Here is a 16,960-nt window from a genome sequence, read left to right on the forward strand (position 1 = left end):
CCCCTTCACTTTTATCTCTAAGACAAAAATAATGTCCATAACAGTAAAAAAGCTGGTGATCTTGGAAGAATGGAGAGGACCTGAATAGGTTTCAGAGTTTTTTGTCTAGGTTTAGAAATAAATCAAGGCAGCTAATGTGCACAGAGTGTGTGGAGGAAGTCAGGCACAAGAACAACCATGTCCATCGCAACAGAGATCTGGAAGATAAGAAGGATCAAAATTCAAGCAAAAAGGACACTGCTTTAAAGCAGGTCTGTGGATGAGTATCACATCTGACTGCAAGGGCAGGACCTCTTCCAGACAGAGAAACCAGAAGTGCTAAATGCAGAGTCCTGAGGATATGTGCCGCTGTGGTTCCTCCCTACCCCACCAAATTCTCCAGCAACATAAAATGTAAAATTCTCCAGGAATGTAAAACAGGGCTATGAATGGTTACAGGGATCCCCTGCCCTGGCCAGGGGCTGATAAGCAGGACTGATAAAAAGAAGTTCTAAAGAAAATGTGCAATAACTGAAGAAGAAAATCTTTTAAGGAAGAGTGGAATGAAAAAGGAGTGGAAGGATGAGACAACCACGCATATAAGGCATGGAGATGTGAACAGAGCGAGGATAAATCAGCTACAAGACTTGCATAAATGAGTGACCAAGAAGTTAATTTTACTGTGACTCCAACCTTTGAACTGAAGACTACTGTGGGCAAGGAAGAGGAGGAGGTCATTTAAGTTCACCAATAGTTGAACAACAACTATTATAGACCAGTCTGGATACTCTAAATCTAAATCAAGAGCTGGCTTGGAAGATATCTATCCCACAAATCCTAGTAAAAGTCATACATAATAAGAGAGTTACAGGTAACATGATGCTCTGATAACAATGTCACATTAAATAAAATCCTATATGGGATTACTAGTTACCCTGCATTGATAATTTCTCCTGACATAAATGCAGTGAAAATAATGGAAGAGCTAATAGAGGAACCAATTAATAAAGAATTAAGGGATAGGAATAGAATTAATGGCTGTCAACATGATTTTATGGAAAATAGGTTTTATCGAATAAACCTGATTTAATTATTTAGGAAAATTCCAAGTTGGACTGATAATCACATTGCTGTACTTGGCTTTAGTAAAGCCTTTGACTCAGTATAGTACAATTTTTTTATTTTAAAAGTTAGAGCTATACTAATACAACATACACTAAACAGATTAAAAACTGACTACCCTGGTGAGTTCTGCAACTACTAATTAATGGGGCTTTATCATAAGCATTTTTTCCTTTGGGAATTCCCATAGATAACCTTATCTACAGTTGGTGCTATGCAATACTTCTCGCAAAGAACCCCAAATTAATATACAATATACAATCACTGCTGCTAAAAAGTGTCGATGGGACAAAGTTTGATGAAGTGGTAAATGAAGGTACTTCTAGGCATTTCCAGATATTGCTCAGATTTGTCTGACAGTTAGGTCCATTCAAGAAAATATCCAGCCATATATGGGGACTGTTCACTGAAGCTTGAGTACATGACACTGTTCTGGTGTCCATGTGCAGAGCTGACCTCGGATGACCTGCAAGGAGATATGAAAGGGTCTGGGACACATAATCTAAACACTCCAGATCCCCTTTTCTTCTTTTTCATGGATCCCACTGCACTGTCCAGTGCACTCTTGGAGGAGACTGCCTGAATCCTAAATTGTCTGACATCTCCTCTTCTTTTTTCCAGTATTGTCTTCTGCTGCCTGCCCTTAGATCCTAAGGCCCTGCCTTAAATCCACACCATCTGCAGACAGCCAGTTCTTTGCAGCCATCCTGCTAGCAATTGTTTAACTCATAACCTTATAGCTTTGGTATATGCTATTAAAACTTGAAGCTTTCTCCTTATGTTCTTCAGCTGCATAGCTAGTTTCAGATCACATCGCAAATAACTCTCCACACTCAAAACAACTGAAACAGGCTGTTATTTTCCTGAACTCAAACAATCAGAGACCTTTGTGAGGATGTTTTTCTCCCCCTCCCCTTTGTCATCCTGATAGATCTCTGTCAGATCCTCTAATAAATGAAATCCCAAAGAAAAACAAGCACTTACATTTCTCCCCCTCCTCTCCACTTCCTCACCCACAAATAAGTGGTATGCTTTTAGTGCACTTAGTGTTCTCAGATTATGTTAAATATACCAAACATATACTGTTCTACTCTTTCATGAAAACTTTAAATTGCTATTTCTGGGCTCAATTCAACCCTTGCCTCATTCTGTGATAAAAGGACTTAAAAGCGCTGCTCTAGAATAGAATAGGGTTTGGGTTTTATATAGCGTCTTTCATGTTCACAGTATCCCAAAGGGCTTTACAAAGCACTGATGTAGATACTGGAAGTACAGTAAGCGTAGCCAAATGCAGCATCCATTATGTGCTCAGGGATGTCTCATGCACCTAGCACCCAGCCTTATGTAACAGCAATGGGTTTGAAAAGGGAATGGAACATTAGCTGGACATCAACGCTACTTTAATGGGCCACAGGGATGTCTAGGAGTCTGAAATAAGCAGGTGGAGAGAAACAGGGGAGACACGAAAGCGTGGTGTGTGTGGCGGGGGGGAGTGCAGGTGCATTGCTTGAAGCTGTGCAAGCAGGCAATGGCACTAATTTGCTCGAGGAGATCAAACCTCCCCATTGCACTTGGGTGAAATCTGGAGACGGATGGTGTTCCGGGATGGTGGAGGTATACATCACCTGTGTCTTTGAGCATGCTCTCCAAACGAAGAGTGAGCAGCCAAAGAGTGCGTGCAGGATAACATGGTGATGTGGTTGAACAGCTTGCATGTGGTCAGGGCTGGGAGTAAAGTGTGGGAGAGGCCATAACGAGATGGAAAGACTACACATAGTACATGACTGTGGAAGGAGTCCGTGTGTAAAATTAGCAGGAAGGAGGTGACGCACATTCATGGCTGAATTCAAGGTGTGCACATTACCTGTGTATTTGAACAGGAGAAGGGGTGAGAAATTGCTTACACTTTGCGTGCAAGATAAAGGATTAATACGCACAGATACTTATTCTTTGGAGAACAAAAAGCTTCTAAAGAAAAATGAAAAAATGGACTATATGAAGTATGGTGAAAGGGTAGAGGTGTGTTGGGAAAAGATTGTACAGCAGGAAAGAAGAGGTGAGATTGTCAGGGGTCACAAACATCAGGCAGTGTCAGAACACCACACGAAGGAGAGGTACACCTCTGCCTGTGTGCACACCTCAGAGCAAGGCAAAATGATGAAACTACTTCCCAGAGAATATGTGGTGTGAAAAGGAAAGGTTTTGTTTGAAATTGGCTATGGGATTTCTTGATGTTTGCGTCAGAATGATTCAAAAAGAACACATATCACTAATTCCACTCAGTTATATGTTTCTTTTAAAATCTGGCTTTTTAGGGACTCAGCATTAAAAATAAATGAGAATTTCCTGCTAAGGAATGATTTTTTCAATGCATGATAAGGCATGCATTTAAATGTAGAATATTTTTATAGATGTAAACACCTAAAGGAAGTTACTTACTCTGGCAGAAGTGGACTTTTGTTTTCATGACAGTTTTGTCACAAGAAAAGGAGTTTAAGACAAATTGAGGAAAAAAGACCAAAGCAAAACCACTCTGTAACCTCTCCTTAAACAAAAGCCAAACAAAAGAATAAATTTAAGACACTCCCTCTTCTCTCTCTTTCCTGAAGAAATATGGTCCAAGTCATGTTATGAGGTGATGAAGACTAAGAAGTGTCGAGTCACAGATTATAAATGATAATTTACTGCAATGACATGGAGAAAGAGACTTGTGCAGGAGGCAGAGAGACCATTATAACTTTTCATAGGGGAATAAAAAACTTATTTCAGATGGAAAGTTAGGCGGGCTTTTATATTTCAGCCCACTGTAACTCAACTGAGATAACCAATAAAACTTTCCTCCGTAGATACAGATATTAGCAATGCTTATTACATAAATGCTTTAGAAAATATTATGCCACACTTCCATTACACATACTGATGTTACTCCCTCCCTAACTCCCCAACAGCACTTGTTTTTGAGCAGAACTCTGTGATATTAATTTGGGTTTGTGAGGTTTACAAAACCTGTACTTGTTCTCGTATGTAAAAAATGTCCAGGTGTTCGGTTTGCAGCTCCTTCATGGGGCTACACATGGCATTTTCTTTACTCTTGGTTATCCCATGAATTATAAAGAAGTGCTTGCTGCAGGCCAGAGAGGGCATATGTCTGAAATGTTGCTGGAGCCCTGGTCTACGATGCTTCCCATGGCTGCCTGGGGGAGAAGCAACACTCAGTCCCTTGCGAGAGAGAAGACGACAGACAAGGAGAAAGAGAATGACACAGGTCACAGAGGACAACTTCCGCCACACATCTTTTCAAATCCAGAATAATATTCAATTAAAGGAGATCTCAGCAAGTAAATCTACTGACACTTTATCACTTCACATCAGCCAAGGATCAGACCAGCCTACTGCTCCTGGGCTACAGGTATCATCCTGCAGCAAAGCGAGACTTGCACGGTCTGCCTTTCCCAGCATTGTTTTTCTTCACTAGGAGGTGTACATCACAGTCTTTTCTCCAGTGACCAGCTACAGAGAGGTGGGTTGCTCATGCTTTGCATGTGCATGGTATGACAGCAAAGGAAACTGCTAAGCAAGAGAAAAAGATTAAACAGTAGGGAAACAGCAATGTTCCTATCTAAAAGGACTGGTGGACAGAAAGCAGATGAGCCATAAAAGCAAAGAAATGTCTCCAGACTAAAGCAAATAGTAAGCTCTAAAAATCTACCTCTAAGAGATTATGTAGGTGGAACTTTACAAAAGAAATCTCTGGGGTTTACCCCAGTGTGAGCCATTGCTTTAAATCATTTGCCAGGCACTTGAGAGTTTAATATCAGCTTTTGATACAGTATTTTTCTAAGTGATTTTGGAGATTATATAGAGGGAAAAGGTAAAAATAAACCTGAATGGGAGGGTTTTGTTGCAAAACCAGTTTTAAAGCCTGACGGAAAAGTCATGAATGTCTTGTTTAAGAATGAAGGTCTGGCAGTATAGGATATAATTTCTTAGCTTGCAAAGTTTTCAGTGAACTGTCTAAAACACCAATGTGCTGATATAGAGACAAGCAGATGGAAAGGAGCTGATAAGCCATAGACAAAGGAAATATCCTTAAATATCCTTTCAAAGGGATATCATTTTAATGAACAAAGCATAGAGATGGGCTTGAATCACAGTACTGAACCAAGTATCCGTTGGAAAATGCAAAGGGTCTGTTTCATGAACAATTTGAAGATGTTGATATTTGTTCAAATTTCCTAAAAAAATTATACATGACAGACTGGACAGCGTGTGGAAAGACAGGAAAAAAGCATGAAAAAAATTAAGTTCCAAGGGTGTCAGTAGCTGATGGAGATCTAATAACCCAGCTTTCCTGAATGAGTGGTTAGAAAATAAAAGATCTCATCTTTTTCTCACTTCTAGAACCAAAAATAACACATCATAATGGACAGTTTGCTCCCAAATGTTTAATGAGTCCGTCTCCCCACAAAAAGTGAATAAAACCTCCAAAACATATTATTGAACATTTATGAACCTTCTGTAAAGAGAGATCTCATTATGGAGCTATGCTTTTTTTGAGTGGTTGAAATCAGTTCCTCCCTATATTTGGGCAAACCCAAGCCCTGTAGATTATATGTGCAGCAAGAGGGAACTAATACAACTCCATTCAAGTTATTTTAATGTCACTGATTTATGCTGGCTAAGAATCTGGATTTATCTCTACACTGTCCTAAGTTTATAGATTTTTCACTATGTGCTTTAGATTTTTCCTACAGTAACAACAGCTGTAAGAGGAAACTTAAGCAGATTCGGATTCAGATCTGAGTAAAGCATAAAATTTGTGCAATTTGCAAAGCACATAAAAGCCCATTTTCCCCCAAGGTGATCCCTTTGAAATGGGCTGCAGTCTCCAGAAAGAGACATTTTTCTTGGAAATACTCTCATTTGACTGCTCAAACTAAGAAATAATCTTAATTCTGAAGTAAACTATGGTGGAAGAAACTATGCCAGAACCTGTAATCTACATACAGAGATCTTCATACCCAGGACCAGGCACATTTCCGTCCTTTGCCCTCCCTGCCTGTTCTGTGCTCCACTAGCTGCCCCTCAAAATAAAGTAATAAAAATTCAAATGAGTTTTCGGAAAAATACACCTGTGAAGGGGAGACATCTCCTGTCACTTTAATAACATACCAGGTTAATATTATTAAATCACCAGAGACCAAGGAAATGTCACTGGAAATATTTGAGGCTCCCCACTCGGGAGTGATGAGACTTTCAAGTAGCTGGGAGAGAATCAGAATGGGATAGCGAGGACTGGCGAGGCCGATCCTGGCCCATAAGGAGAAGTCATTTTGCAGGGGCTGGCTTCTCATCTAGGGAACATATACTATATTAACAAAATACAAGCTTATCTAGTTCTGGAAGTGAAATTTATGCTGGTGAAAAGGGGCAGGACAGCTCTGCAGACAGCAGTCCCTAGTTTATCCACCAAATCAGCAGAAGATAGACAAGAGTGAGGCCAGTTTCCAACCTTTTGCTCTGACAAGAGACTAGTTCCTCAGTTGATGTCAGAAGTGAGAATTTTACTGACATGAACATAATCATGCCCATTTGAAATAGCCATTACTTTTGCTTGGGTTTTGACCATACCTTGATCCACCTGGGCATTTTACTGAGGCAACCAGCCTTAAAACAAACCTAACAACCAGAAATACAGAAACCTTTCCTAAAGATAGATGGACAGCATGAGTTTAAGGCTGGCTGGAATTGTCAGAATGATACAAAGCTTTTTGACAGAGCTGTGGGATTTGTGTCATTTACAAAAAAAAAATAAATTAAAAATGAAATTGTATTGAACCCCAGATGTAACTGGACTGTGTGAAAGTGACCAGATCCTTAGCTCAAAAAATCTTCTCTGGAGTTGTTCTGATTTATACCAGCTAAAGGTAAGATTCTCTTTAACTAGGGGATAATCCACATTTGTTTGGTTCTTGAGTTTGCTGGACAAACGATTCGGGAAGAAGAGGGAATTAAGTGGGTCTGCAGGTTGAAGGACCCTTACAGCTCCTACTGCTCACAGCTCTGCTTCCCTTTCCATCAGAAGGAAGACTCGAGCACAAATACTACTTGTTCAGACCCTAAGTTGTCAGACAAAACATCGGGCAGGCAAAACCTTATCCATAAAAAGCACATAAATCTCAATTTGCTCATATCTCTGTAAATACAACTTCCTCCTGGTGCAGTGACAAACCCCCATATATGGATTGAAAAGGTAGTCACTGCTCTCCCCATAACCTAAAGATGAAGACAAAGAGGAAGTAGATTGTGGCAAATGTGAGGTTTGAGCTTCCAGTCAATGTTGAGCCTTCCTTGGTAGGCAATCATGCAGAGTCATGCTGGCCACCTTCGGAACTCAGTGGAAAGCAGCCTCCGCCCAAGAAGGAAAACTGGCAAATACAACTCCAGCATTAAAAAACACTCTCCAGAACTGATGCCACACCCCTGATCAACAGATCTGATTGCTGCACCAGGCAAATTAGCCACATTATTAGAAACTAAACCAAACAGAATTCGTGAACACATGGACACATTGTTCTTTGGGAAGAGTCAATATAGCTGTTGTAGAGGAAAGTTATGCCTCACAAATCATTCTAGGGTCTTCTAAGTAATTAAGAAAGATATCAGCAAGGATGAAGTAGCCAATGTAGTGCTCAGGAATTAAAAACCAAACCAAAACAAACTTCTCATGGTAACATCCAGAAGCTCTTAAAGAAGCTATAACCTTATGGGATGAGAGTTAACCTTATGTTAACTGCCTAAAAGGACAGGAAGAAACCATATTCAAATATTGATAAATGGGCTGGAAAAGGGGATTCATAACAAGAAGATAAAGTTGGTCAAAGACAAAATAACTGAGCATCATCAAATTCAAAGCTGACTATAGAGAATCACAGAAGACTCTTGAGATACAGAATGATTCAGTGATAAAATGATAGATGAAATTCAATGCTGATAAGTGCTAAGCAATGTACATGGGGAAAATAAGCCTAACTATATTTCCAGTCAGGAATGGGATCTTGGAGTCATTATGAATAGTTCTATAGAGATGTCAGCTTAGTGCTCAGAAATGCTCAAAAAGGCAAACAAAATAGCAGGAACTGCTGGAATATCAGAGAAAAAAAATCATGAAGCAAAGTTGTGCCACTGTATAAATCTACAGTTCACCTGAAGCTCCAGTTGTGCATGTAATTTTAGTCTCCCCATCTCAGGAAAAAAGAAAAAAAGGGGGGTGGGATGGAAGGGAAAATGTGCAGAGAAACAGAACAAGGATCAAAGACCTGTAATAGCCCGCAAGGAGAGCCTTACTAACCAAGGGGTCAGGAAAGAGAAAAATCAAGAGGTTAGACGAGAGGTCTGTAAAGTACTGGGTAGAAAAAAGGGAGTGCAGAATGGGCCCCCAGACTGTCTTCTATCAGAATAACTATGGGGCACTCTACATAGTCATTGTGCAAGTGGTTTCAAATAAATGAAACAAGCCCCTTTTCAAACCACACACATTTCAGTCCTTACCTTGGGATGCTATGGGAGGTCACGTAGCTTCAAAAAGGGAGCAAGGAAACTCAGGGTATGCGCATCTGTGGGTTTGGTGTTTTTTTTAAACACCGGATCACTCAGGAAGCCTTCCAACCACCAGCTGCCAGAACCTGGCAAGGTACTCCACGAGACAGATTGGAATGACATGTGCAAATCATTTTTGCACCGAGCACTTGCTCCTTGCCTCATGGGGGTTTTGATCTGACCAAGCTTATTGGTGTACGGGGCCATCACTCCCTCCCTCAAAGAAGTTAGAAGGGGAAAGAGCTACTTTCAAATGTCTTCCTACAAGGCTAAGCCCTAAGTCACATTCTCTCTCTCTCTCACCCCAATATGGGTTTAGCCCTCTTGGGAGACATGAAGCTACTGTACAGTAAAGGAGGGTCAGACCACACAGGTCAGATGCACCCAGTCAAGGATGGTCCCGGTAATGCTGAGGAAAGGTGGCTCCATGTCTCCCTCTCTGCCACATGGCACAGCACATGCAGTACCAGGCAAGCTCATAGGAGAGAGGGACTATAGTCCACTTAGCTCTTCACCATACTCTGCTTTCCAGGAAATATTGCACCTTGCCATGAACCAAGCAATAAAGCAACATTTTTTTATGCAACCTAAACACTTTAAACAGGTTTTGTACCAACTGGTCCCTTTGTGTGCTGTATGTCTGTCCCAGAAGCAACCTGTTTTCATTCTCTACAAGGTGCCACCCATACTAATGCCACTTTCCATAATAATGGACCAGATTCTCTACAAGTGTAAATCAGTCTCATTGCCTCTAGATCAATAGTGATAGGCCAGTTTATATCAGATCAGGAGCTAGTTAAAAACAGTAATGCTGGAGATTTCTTGGAAGAGTAGGAGTTTTTCATTGCATCTGAGGATTGAAGAACAGGATCAGGTGGGTTTCATGTTCATCAAAACAGGACAAATAAGGTTTTGTTCAGTGCAATACAGACATTTCTTTCAGTGAAAGGAAAAAACTGCACTTGCTTTTGTTTATTTGATGTTTCCCCTCCTTACATTGCCCCAGAAGAGAAAATAAACTGATAAATTCTATATTAGCACTAACACATGTATCAACAATACTGACATGTTTTCAGTTGAATTTTCAGTTCATTCTATTTTCCATCTTACAATGAAATTCAGTTCAATTGAAAGATTCAATAGTAATTGGAAATAGGCTCTGGAAATTGCATAATCTAGTTCTCAAAGACCCAGAAATTAACAAACAAACAAACAGAATACACACAAAACTAAAGTAACCACATTCTGTAAAGATGTAATAAGTCAATTAAATTCATGCACAATGTGATTCTTGGCTGACGGGAGAATACAAAGAGAGGTCAGATCCTGTTTTCAAAAAGGAGCCTCATGAAAAGGGAAGCAAATGGAAATGTCATTATTGAACATTATGATGAGAGATGAAAGGAGTCTCATCCAAAAAAGCTCCAAGGGGGTGAAATGTAAATTGTTCAGAAAGGAAGCAAATGAAAGGGGATGTGATAAAGTCAGTGATGAGTAAACATGGGGGAGAGCTGCAACTCAGGTTCAGATGATAACAGTAATAAATACTAAAGGGCCTGATCCTTAGCAAGTAGAAATCAACACAGTTTCATCATCTTCAGTGGGGATGCACAGATTCACACCCACTGAGTCTTGTCCTATAATAGCACTCAGTATTTAGGTAGCTCTTTCATCTATTGATATTGTGCACAAACTATTATCTTCACCCACATATGGAGAAAGGGAGGGGTGTACAAAGGCCTTGTGGCTTTTCATTTTTTCTCAGAACTGCAATTGCATATTTTCGTTGTTACAGGACTCAAGGATTGTTGAAAGCCAGAGCCAAGTCATCTCCAAACAAAACTGCATGCCTGAAACTTCTGAGGGTGAGATTAAATGATTCACCCCAAAAACAGATGCTTCCAAAGTACCTAAGGGAGTCAAAAGACTTGTCCATACAACACAGCTCAGGCCTACATAACATCAGTTAAGATCCCTTGTTGAGATGGCTTGAATATAGAAAAAAGTACAGCATTAGCTCAGTCGTCCATTGAGACTGCTTCACAGGTTTCAAGGACAGACACTGAAAGGACATTCTTTCATAAGAAAACACTCATGTTTGGAAATGTTTATGCCTAAGATTAGATTAGATCAAAAGGGCCAATTTTGAGTTATCGTTGCCTAAATCTAAGTTGACATCTATACCTACGATGCCTGCAGGAATTCTATACATGGGCAATGGTGAAAGGGGATCCCTAACCCATATTTCATGCCTGCTCTGTTACAGGGTTCCTGGTGGCAGCTACATGTAAAATGAAAGCCCTGCAGAGACATCATTTTCTTAGACAAGTTAATCATTCCATAAAGGTACTCCTTACTCCCTGCCGTGAACTGTTGCATAGCTCCTCTGCCTGCTGTTAAACTGTCGAGTGATTTGACTCAAAACTGGTTGCCACTCATTTATGAAGAGGTAATCCCTGTGCTTGGCATACGCAGGTTTGTTTAATATGTGAAGCTCCATGAGATCCACTGGGATGGAAGGTTCTCAATGGATGCTCGTCATCATCAAATGCAGGATGATAGTTAATTAGCTCATGTGTCTCTCGGTACCCCCTGAGAATAGCCATTCAAGCTTGACAGAGGTAACTTGCCTGAGAAGCGAGTAATCCTGACAGATGTAACTCCAGGAAAGGACAGTAGAAATTAGAGAGGCAGAAGCAGTATCTTTCCATATAAGATTATGAATTTTGATCCCACTGCTATCATTGTGTGAGTTAACACTGACACCCTGGCTGGACTGAAGGTTAGGCAACTGATATTTAGTGCTTACATCATCACCAACTATATAAACATTGACTCTAGATATTCATAGCTAACCCTGTTCTAACAAGGGGACATCAAGAAGTACTTTTGTCCACTACATTCCAATACAAATAAAAGAAATAAAACATTTTGAAAAATCTGTTTTTTAATAAAAGTTAGTTATAAGTGCTCAGCATCTGCAACAGTCTGATCCTTTCCTTAGAGGTCTCTGAGTGAACGCAAATGCCTTACTGCAGGCACCCACAATTAAAAATTATGTCAGCTGGCTGCTATATGGCAAGCCCAGAAACAACAGCCTTTTAATTGTGTTGCTAATGCAACAAATAGACTTCCTATATGCATTTGTTTATCATTGATGATGAAACACCACAAAAACTCCTTAAAAATCGATGTGTATATCGAAGTCCAGCCGTGCATAAAGATGCTCTCCAAATCTGGGCCACAGTTTGTGAAACCTGCTGAGCGGAAAGGTGTTCCCTAAGATATTATTATTAGGAATTTTATAAAACTTTGAAGGTTATTATTGCTCCAGATTAGGTTGAAATGTTTAATTATGAACAGAGAGAATGTTTTTGGCCTTTTCAAAGGATAGGAGCCTTTATTGATTTTATTAGTCAAAGAAGGTGATAATTTTTATATTAATAACCAGAGAGCAATTTCTCTGTTAAACAGTGATTATAAAATACTAACTGAAATACCATTGGAAAAGTCTGAGGAAGGTCACTCCTTTTTCTTATTCCTTGTAATCAATCTTACTCTATCAAAGGCTGCAGAAATATAACAATAATCTAAGCTGAATTGTGGACACTTCTGAACTTGCGGGCAGATGTGGCAATGTCTTCCTTGTTAATTGAGGCTGGATCAAACGAAAGCCTTTGATTGAATGAACTATAATTGCTTGCTCGATAGCTGCAAACGTGGTTGGCTACCTGATGTGTTTGTTAAATGTCTGTATGCCTTATGCAAACATGTCTGTGGAAGGCCCTGGATAAACAGACAGATGGGGACTGGACAGGAGTGACTTCAAATCAACTGAGCAACCAGGTGAGATTCACCTTTGTGGCTTTTTTTTTTTCCTGGGATTACACATGGGGAAGATGGGACAGGTTTCAGCACGCCCTGTCAAGGTGCCCGGGACATCCTGCCTGCATAGCCAGCACTATTCCCTTGCACTGGGAGCTCGTGGTGCCACTGAGACCTCCCTGTACAGCTGGAAAGTCAGAAACAGTTAGATGCAATGCCAAGAATCACAGTTTCACTGTGCTATGGGTACCAGACCACTGTGGCTCAGCCATAGTTGGCTTGGTTGGACCTTTGTTTTTCATTTCAGTTTACCTTTAGATGGGAGTTGCCTTACTGCAACAGGGCAGAGGCTCAGGCAGTCCAGCAATCCCTTCAGTAGCCAGTTTTGCAGTACTGTCCAAGAAGCCCTGTAGCAAACCATCACAGGATGTCCTGCCCACAGGGGCACGTTTCTTTCCTAGCTCTCATCAATTAGCAGCTGCTTTATACCCTGAAGCATGAAGTTCTCCATCCCTCATACATTTTTTATTTTCTCTAATAGAATTTCTCATTATTCATATGAATGTCTAATCCTTTTGTGAATCCTCCAAAGCTCTTGGCTTCAATAACGTCTGTAGCATTGAGTGCCACATGTTAATTATGTGCTATGTAAGAAAAGTATTTCTTACTATCAGCTTTAAATCATTTGCTTTAAAAAAATATTTTAATGGATAAATACACCATAATAGAATATAACATTGCATAGATAGGGCATATCTTGCCTTAAAAATTAATTGTGTTTTTTTGAACATTGGGAAACTGAGGCATGAAAGGATGCACCTTACAATTGGTCATTCACTGCTAGGTATAAAGATAGAACCTAGGAGTTCTACTTCTTATAATCTTTCCATAAATAAATACATTCAAAAATTCCCATATACTGAAAGCTGATTTAGAGAACTCAGGTTTTCATGTTCATTTTAAGGAAAAATCTCATTGCCTTGCACTCATAAGGAAAAAAAAATGGCATTCCTACCTAATACAGTGACTGTGTTAGAAGAAGTGTCAGGGATCACATTCTGCCAAATCAAGTTTATTGTGACCCACTGGAAACCAAAGATAAACTTCTGAAAAACAAAAGGGTAACATATTGCAGCTACTGGGAATTCTCTGTACTGGACAGGATTAAAGTAATTCTGACTCTTCTATTGCCAATAATCTCTGAGAGGAAATTTGATTTTCCCTCACCATAAATAACTTCTTATATTTTACTTGCTAATATTATTGGAGTGGTGTGATGAACAAACTCATGCAAAATATACCCTAATTACTAATATGTAGAGAAAGGCTCTGTGATAAAATAACCACCCCCACCCCAAATATACACCTCATCCGCATACAAAAAATAGCTGAGGACAGGGAATTACTTTCTTGCTGCTTCTGGCTTGTGTGTTATATATAATGGTTTCTGGAAACAATTTTGTCATGCAGGGATAAAGGAGATGGAAAATAATCATCCTTACTTATCTAATTGTGGTATTTAGATGACCCTCATTACCACTGTATTTGAGTGCCTCCACACATTTAGTGTATTTATACTCTGAAAATCTCATGAAGTAAGAAAGTGTTGACAGCCCCACGTTACAGAAAAGAACCGAGACAGAGAGAAGAGGTGACTTATTCAAGATTACAGAGAAGATCTGTAGCAGTGCAGAAACCTGCACCCATCTCTATCCACTGCTGCAGCCTGCCTTATTGACCCAGGCTTACAACCCATTTCCTCTATCTATAAAGCAGGGATTTATTAGTAAAAAGAAACGTCTCAGAAAATGCCACACTCTACCCAAGAAGCCTTTCCTGATGGAAGTAATATAGGTAGTATTGTGAAAATGGTCAGTTGCATTTTTTTCAGCCAAAATGGACTGATATTAATCCCAGCGAGCATTACATGGGATAGGTCAAATGCCCTGGTGAGACCCAGCCACAGTCACAAGAGATGGCTGATGGAGAAGAGAGTTGACTCTTCTCCAGAGTCAACGAGACTGAGTCAACGAGAGTCAACGAGAGTCAAACGAGAGTCAAAGAGAGTTGAGAGTTTCTGAAGACTCAGGTGACTGCTGAACTATCTTTTCCTCTTACTGAAGAGGAAAGGCTCTGAGAAGAGCTAAAAAACAAGGCCTGAAATGGTTTTGATTCTCCTCATTTTAAAATATGCATGTCCCATACAGATATAGGTATAACATTACTTCAGTCAGAAGATGTTCTGCAGTGCCTTCTCAATCCTTATTCATACAACATCTTTCCCTTGTTTACAGTTTAAATTAATGTTTTAATTTTTCAAACAAACAGTGACATTGTTTATGAATGCATTACCATTGAATAATCTCTCTTGAATATCAATTAACTTAAGCAATTTTAAACTACAAAGCCCTTTTAGTCAGAAGCATGTGCTCGCAGAAACAGATTTGTTTAAAACAACCAAATTTCATCAAGTTTTCAGCTGTCAACAGAAATCAGCATTTGCAAGGAGCGCTAGCTGTATTCTGGAAAGGAGGACTCTGATGGGCTATATATGGTCTACAGAGCAGTAGTTCAGCAGGAGCCAGTATCATGTCTTACTCCCACTCCAAATGTGACCAAGACGACAATTAGATGCCATAGAGGTCTATGATGAGGTAGGACTGGCTGTGGGGACAGTTGTAAGGTGTTCTGCACTATGTTGGAGGCTGTGATACTGCAGAAATTAGAATTAGTCAGCAGTTCAGGAAAACAGTGAGAAATAGGGTCTGCCTCCTGCGTAATACAGTATCTGTCTGGTGGAAACTAGAGGAGACTGAGCGTATCATCTTCCATTACCTTATCCCTGTGCAAGGATAAATGATGGCTCAGGGGTGAGAGCTTAAAAATCATGAGTCCCAGACTAGGGAGGCAACTAAACCAGAAGTGCAGCTATGAACTTTAATTTACCCTGAGAAAAGTTCAACAGATAAAGTTCACAGCTGAGGTATGCTGTTAGGCCTGACCCAGCCACAGGGAAGAAGTATGACCTCTGATGAAGCTCTCTGGCAAGTAGTTTATTTCTTGGGGGGGGTGGTTTGTTGTTCTTAGTTTGGCTTTTTTTTTTTTTTCCCCTCACCAAGATGGAAGGAAGACTTGGTTTCCACTGAATTCCTACTGGTCTGGATCATGCTCTACATGGAGCTGAGCAGGGACACACCTGGGGTGGCTCTGAGGACACACGTGCCACACAGCCCCTGTTCTTAAGACTCCTTCTTGCTCTCAGCTTCTTCTGCAGCTCTGGCAGCAGGAGCTGAGCCTGTTGAACTGGGACAGCGATCAGTCCTTGGAGAGGGTCTTTCCTCTGTTGCTTCTAAGCATGCAAACGCGCTAGCAGAATTTCAGCTGCCAAGTGACTCCCCAGAGCCCTGAAAACTCAGACCTCAGCCACAAAACAGCATGAGCCAAGGAGATTACAAGTTGCAATCTGTGGTCAACACCTCCATGATCCCAAATTAGTTCAGCTCCTCACATCTTGCTCATGGGGAAGACGTGCTGTGAGTGAATGCCTCAGCCTGCCGCACAGAGGCTGAGCTAACAAATGGATGCTGCAATATTTCAATCAATAGGGGGAAAAAAAAAAAGAAGAAACTAAGCAGTCAGAGAAGACAGAGACATTATTGATGCTTCTATTACCGTCTGAAATTGGTCACTGTGGAGAAAAACAAGTAGCCACAGAATGGACCTGGCCTGACCTTTCGCTCCTCAGCACGCAGCAGATTGGTCATTCTAGTCACTGTCAGTGAAAAATGAGGCTGAAATCTTCTTCTTTTAGTGGATGAGGGACCAGTGCTCAGTCCCCATAGCAGGAGAGAACTCACAGGTCAGGGGGGAAGCTGTAGCCCTCACGGTGGGCTCCAGAGAGATTCCCATATGACACATCAGGACAGGGAATGTGGGATTGATTTGCTGCTTAACATGAGTGGTGTGTGTTCAAATGCAAAAGGACAGACTCCTCAGAAAGAGAGAGGAGTTTAAGAGTGGTGGACAAACCAGAACAGAAAAAGATGTGTGCCCAGCAATGCAGTGAGGCAGGGAAATTTCAAGTCAGGCAGTAAAATGGTGAAGAACAGGGTGGAAAAAAGCACAGAAGGGAAATTCTGACTACACAGTACTGAGACATTACAAAGTGAACTGGGGCAACTCAGGCCAAGCCAGGTACTTGTACAAATTCAAAAGGAAGGACAGCTTTGGGACTAATCCACAGGGCAGAGAGCCTGGAGTACCAATTTTGTACCAGTCTCTTCTACAAACTTTCATATGGCCTTATGAAAGGCCTATCCCCTATGGCCAAGGGGATAAAGTCCCCTTGACTTTCTCAGTACCATAGTTCCACAATAGATATAAAAATGCTTTCCTTGTCTACTGGGACAATATAGTCTCTGAGGCATGTATCTAG

The sequence above is a fragment of the Ciconia boyciana genome, chromosome 18, assembly GCF_034638445.1.
Source record: "Ciconia boyciana chromosome 18, ASM3463844v1, whole genome shotgun sequence".
Taxonomy (NCBI): domain Eukaryota; kingdom Metazoa; phylum Chordata; class Aves; order Ciconiiformes; family Ciconiidae; genus Ciconia; species Ciconia boyciana.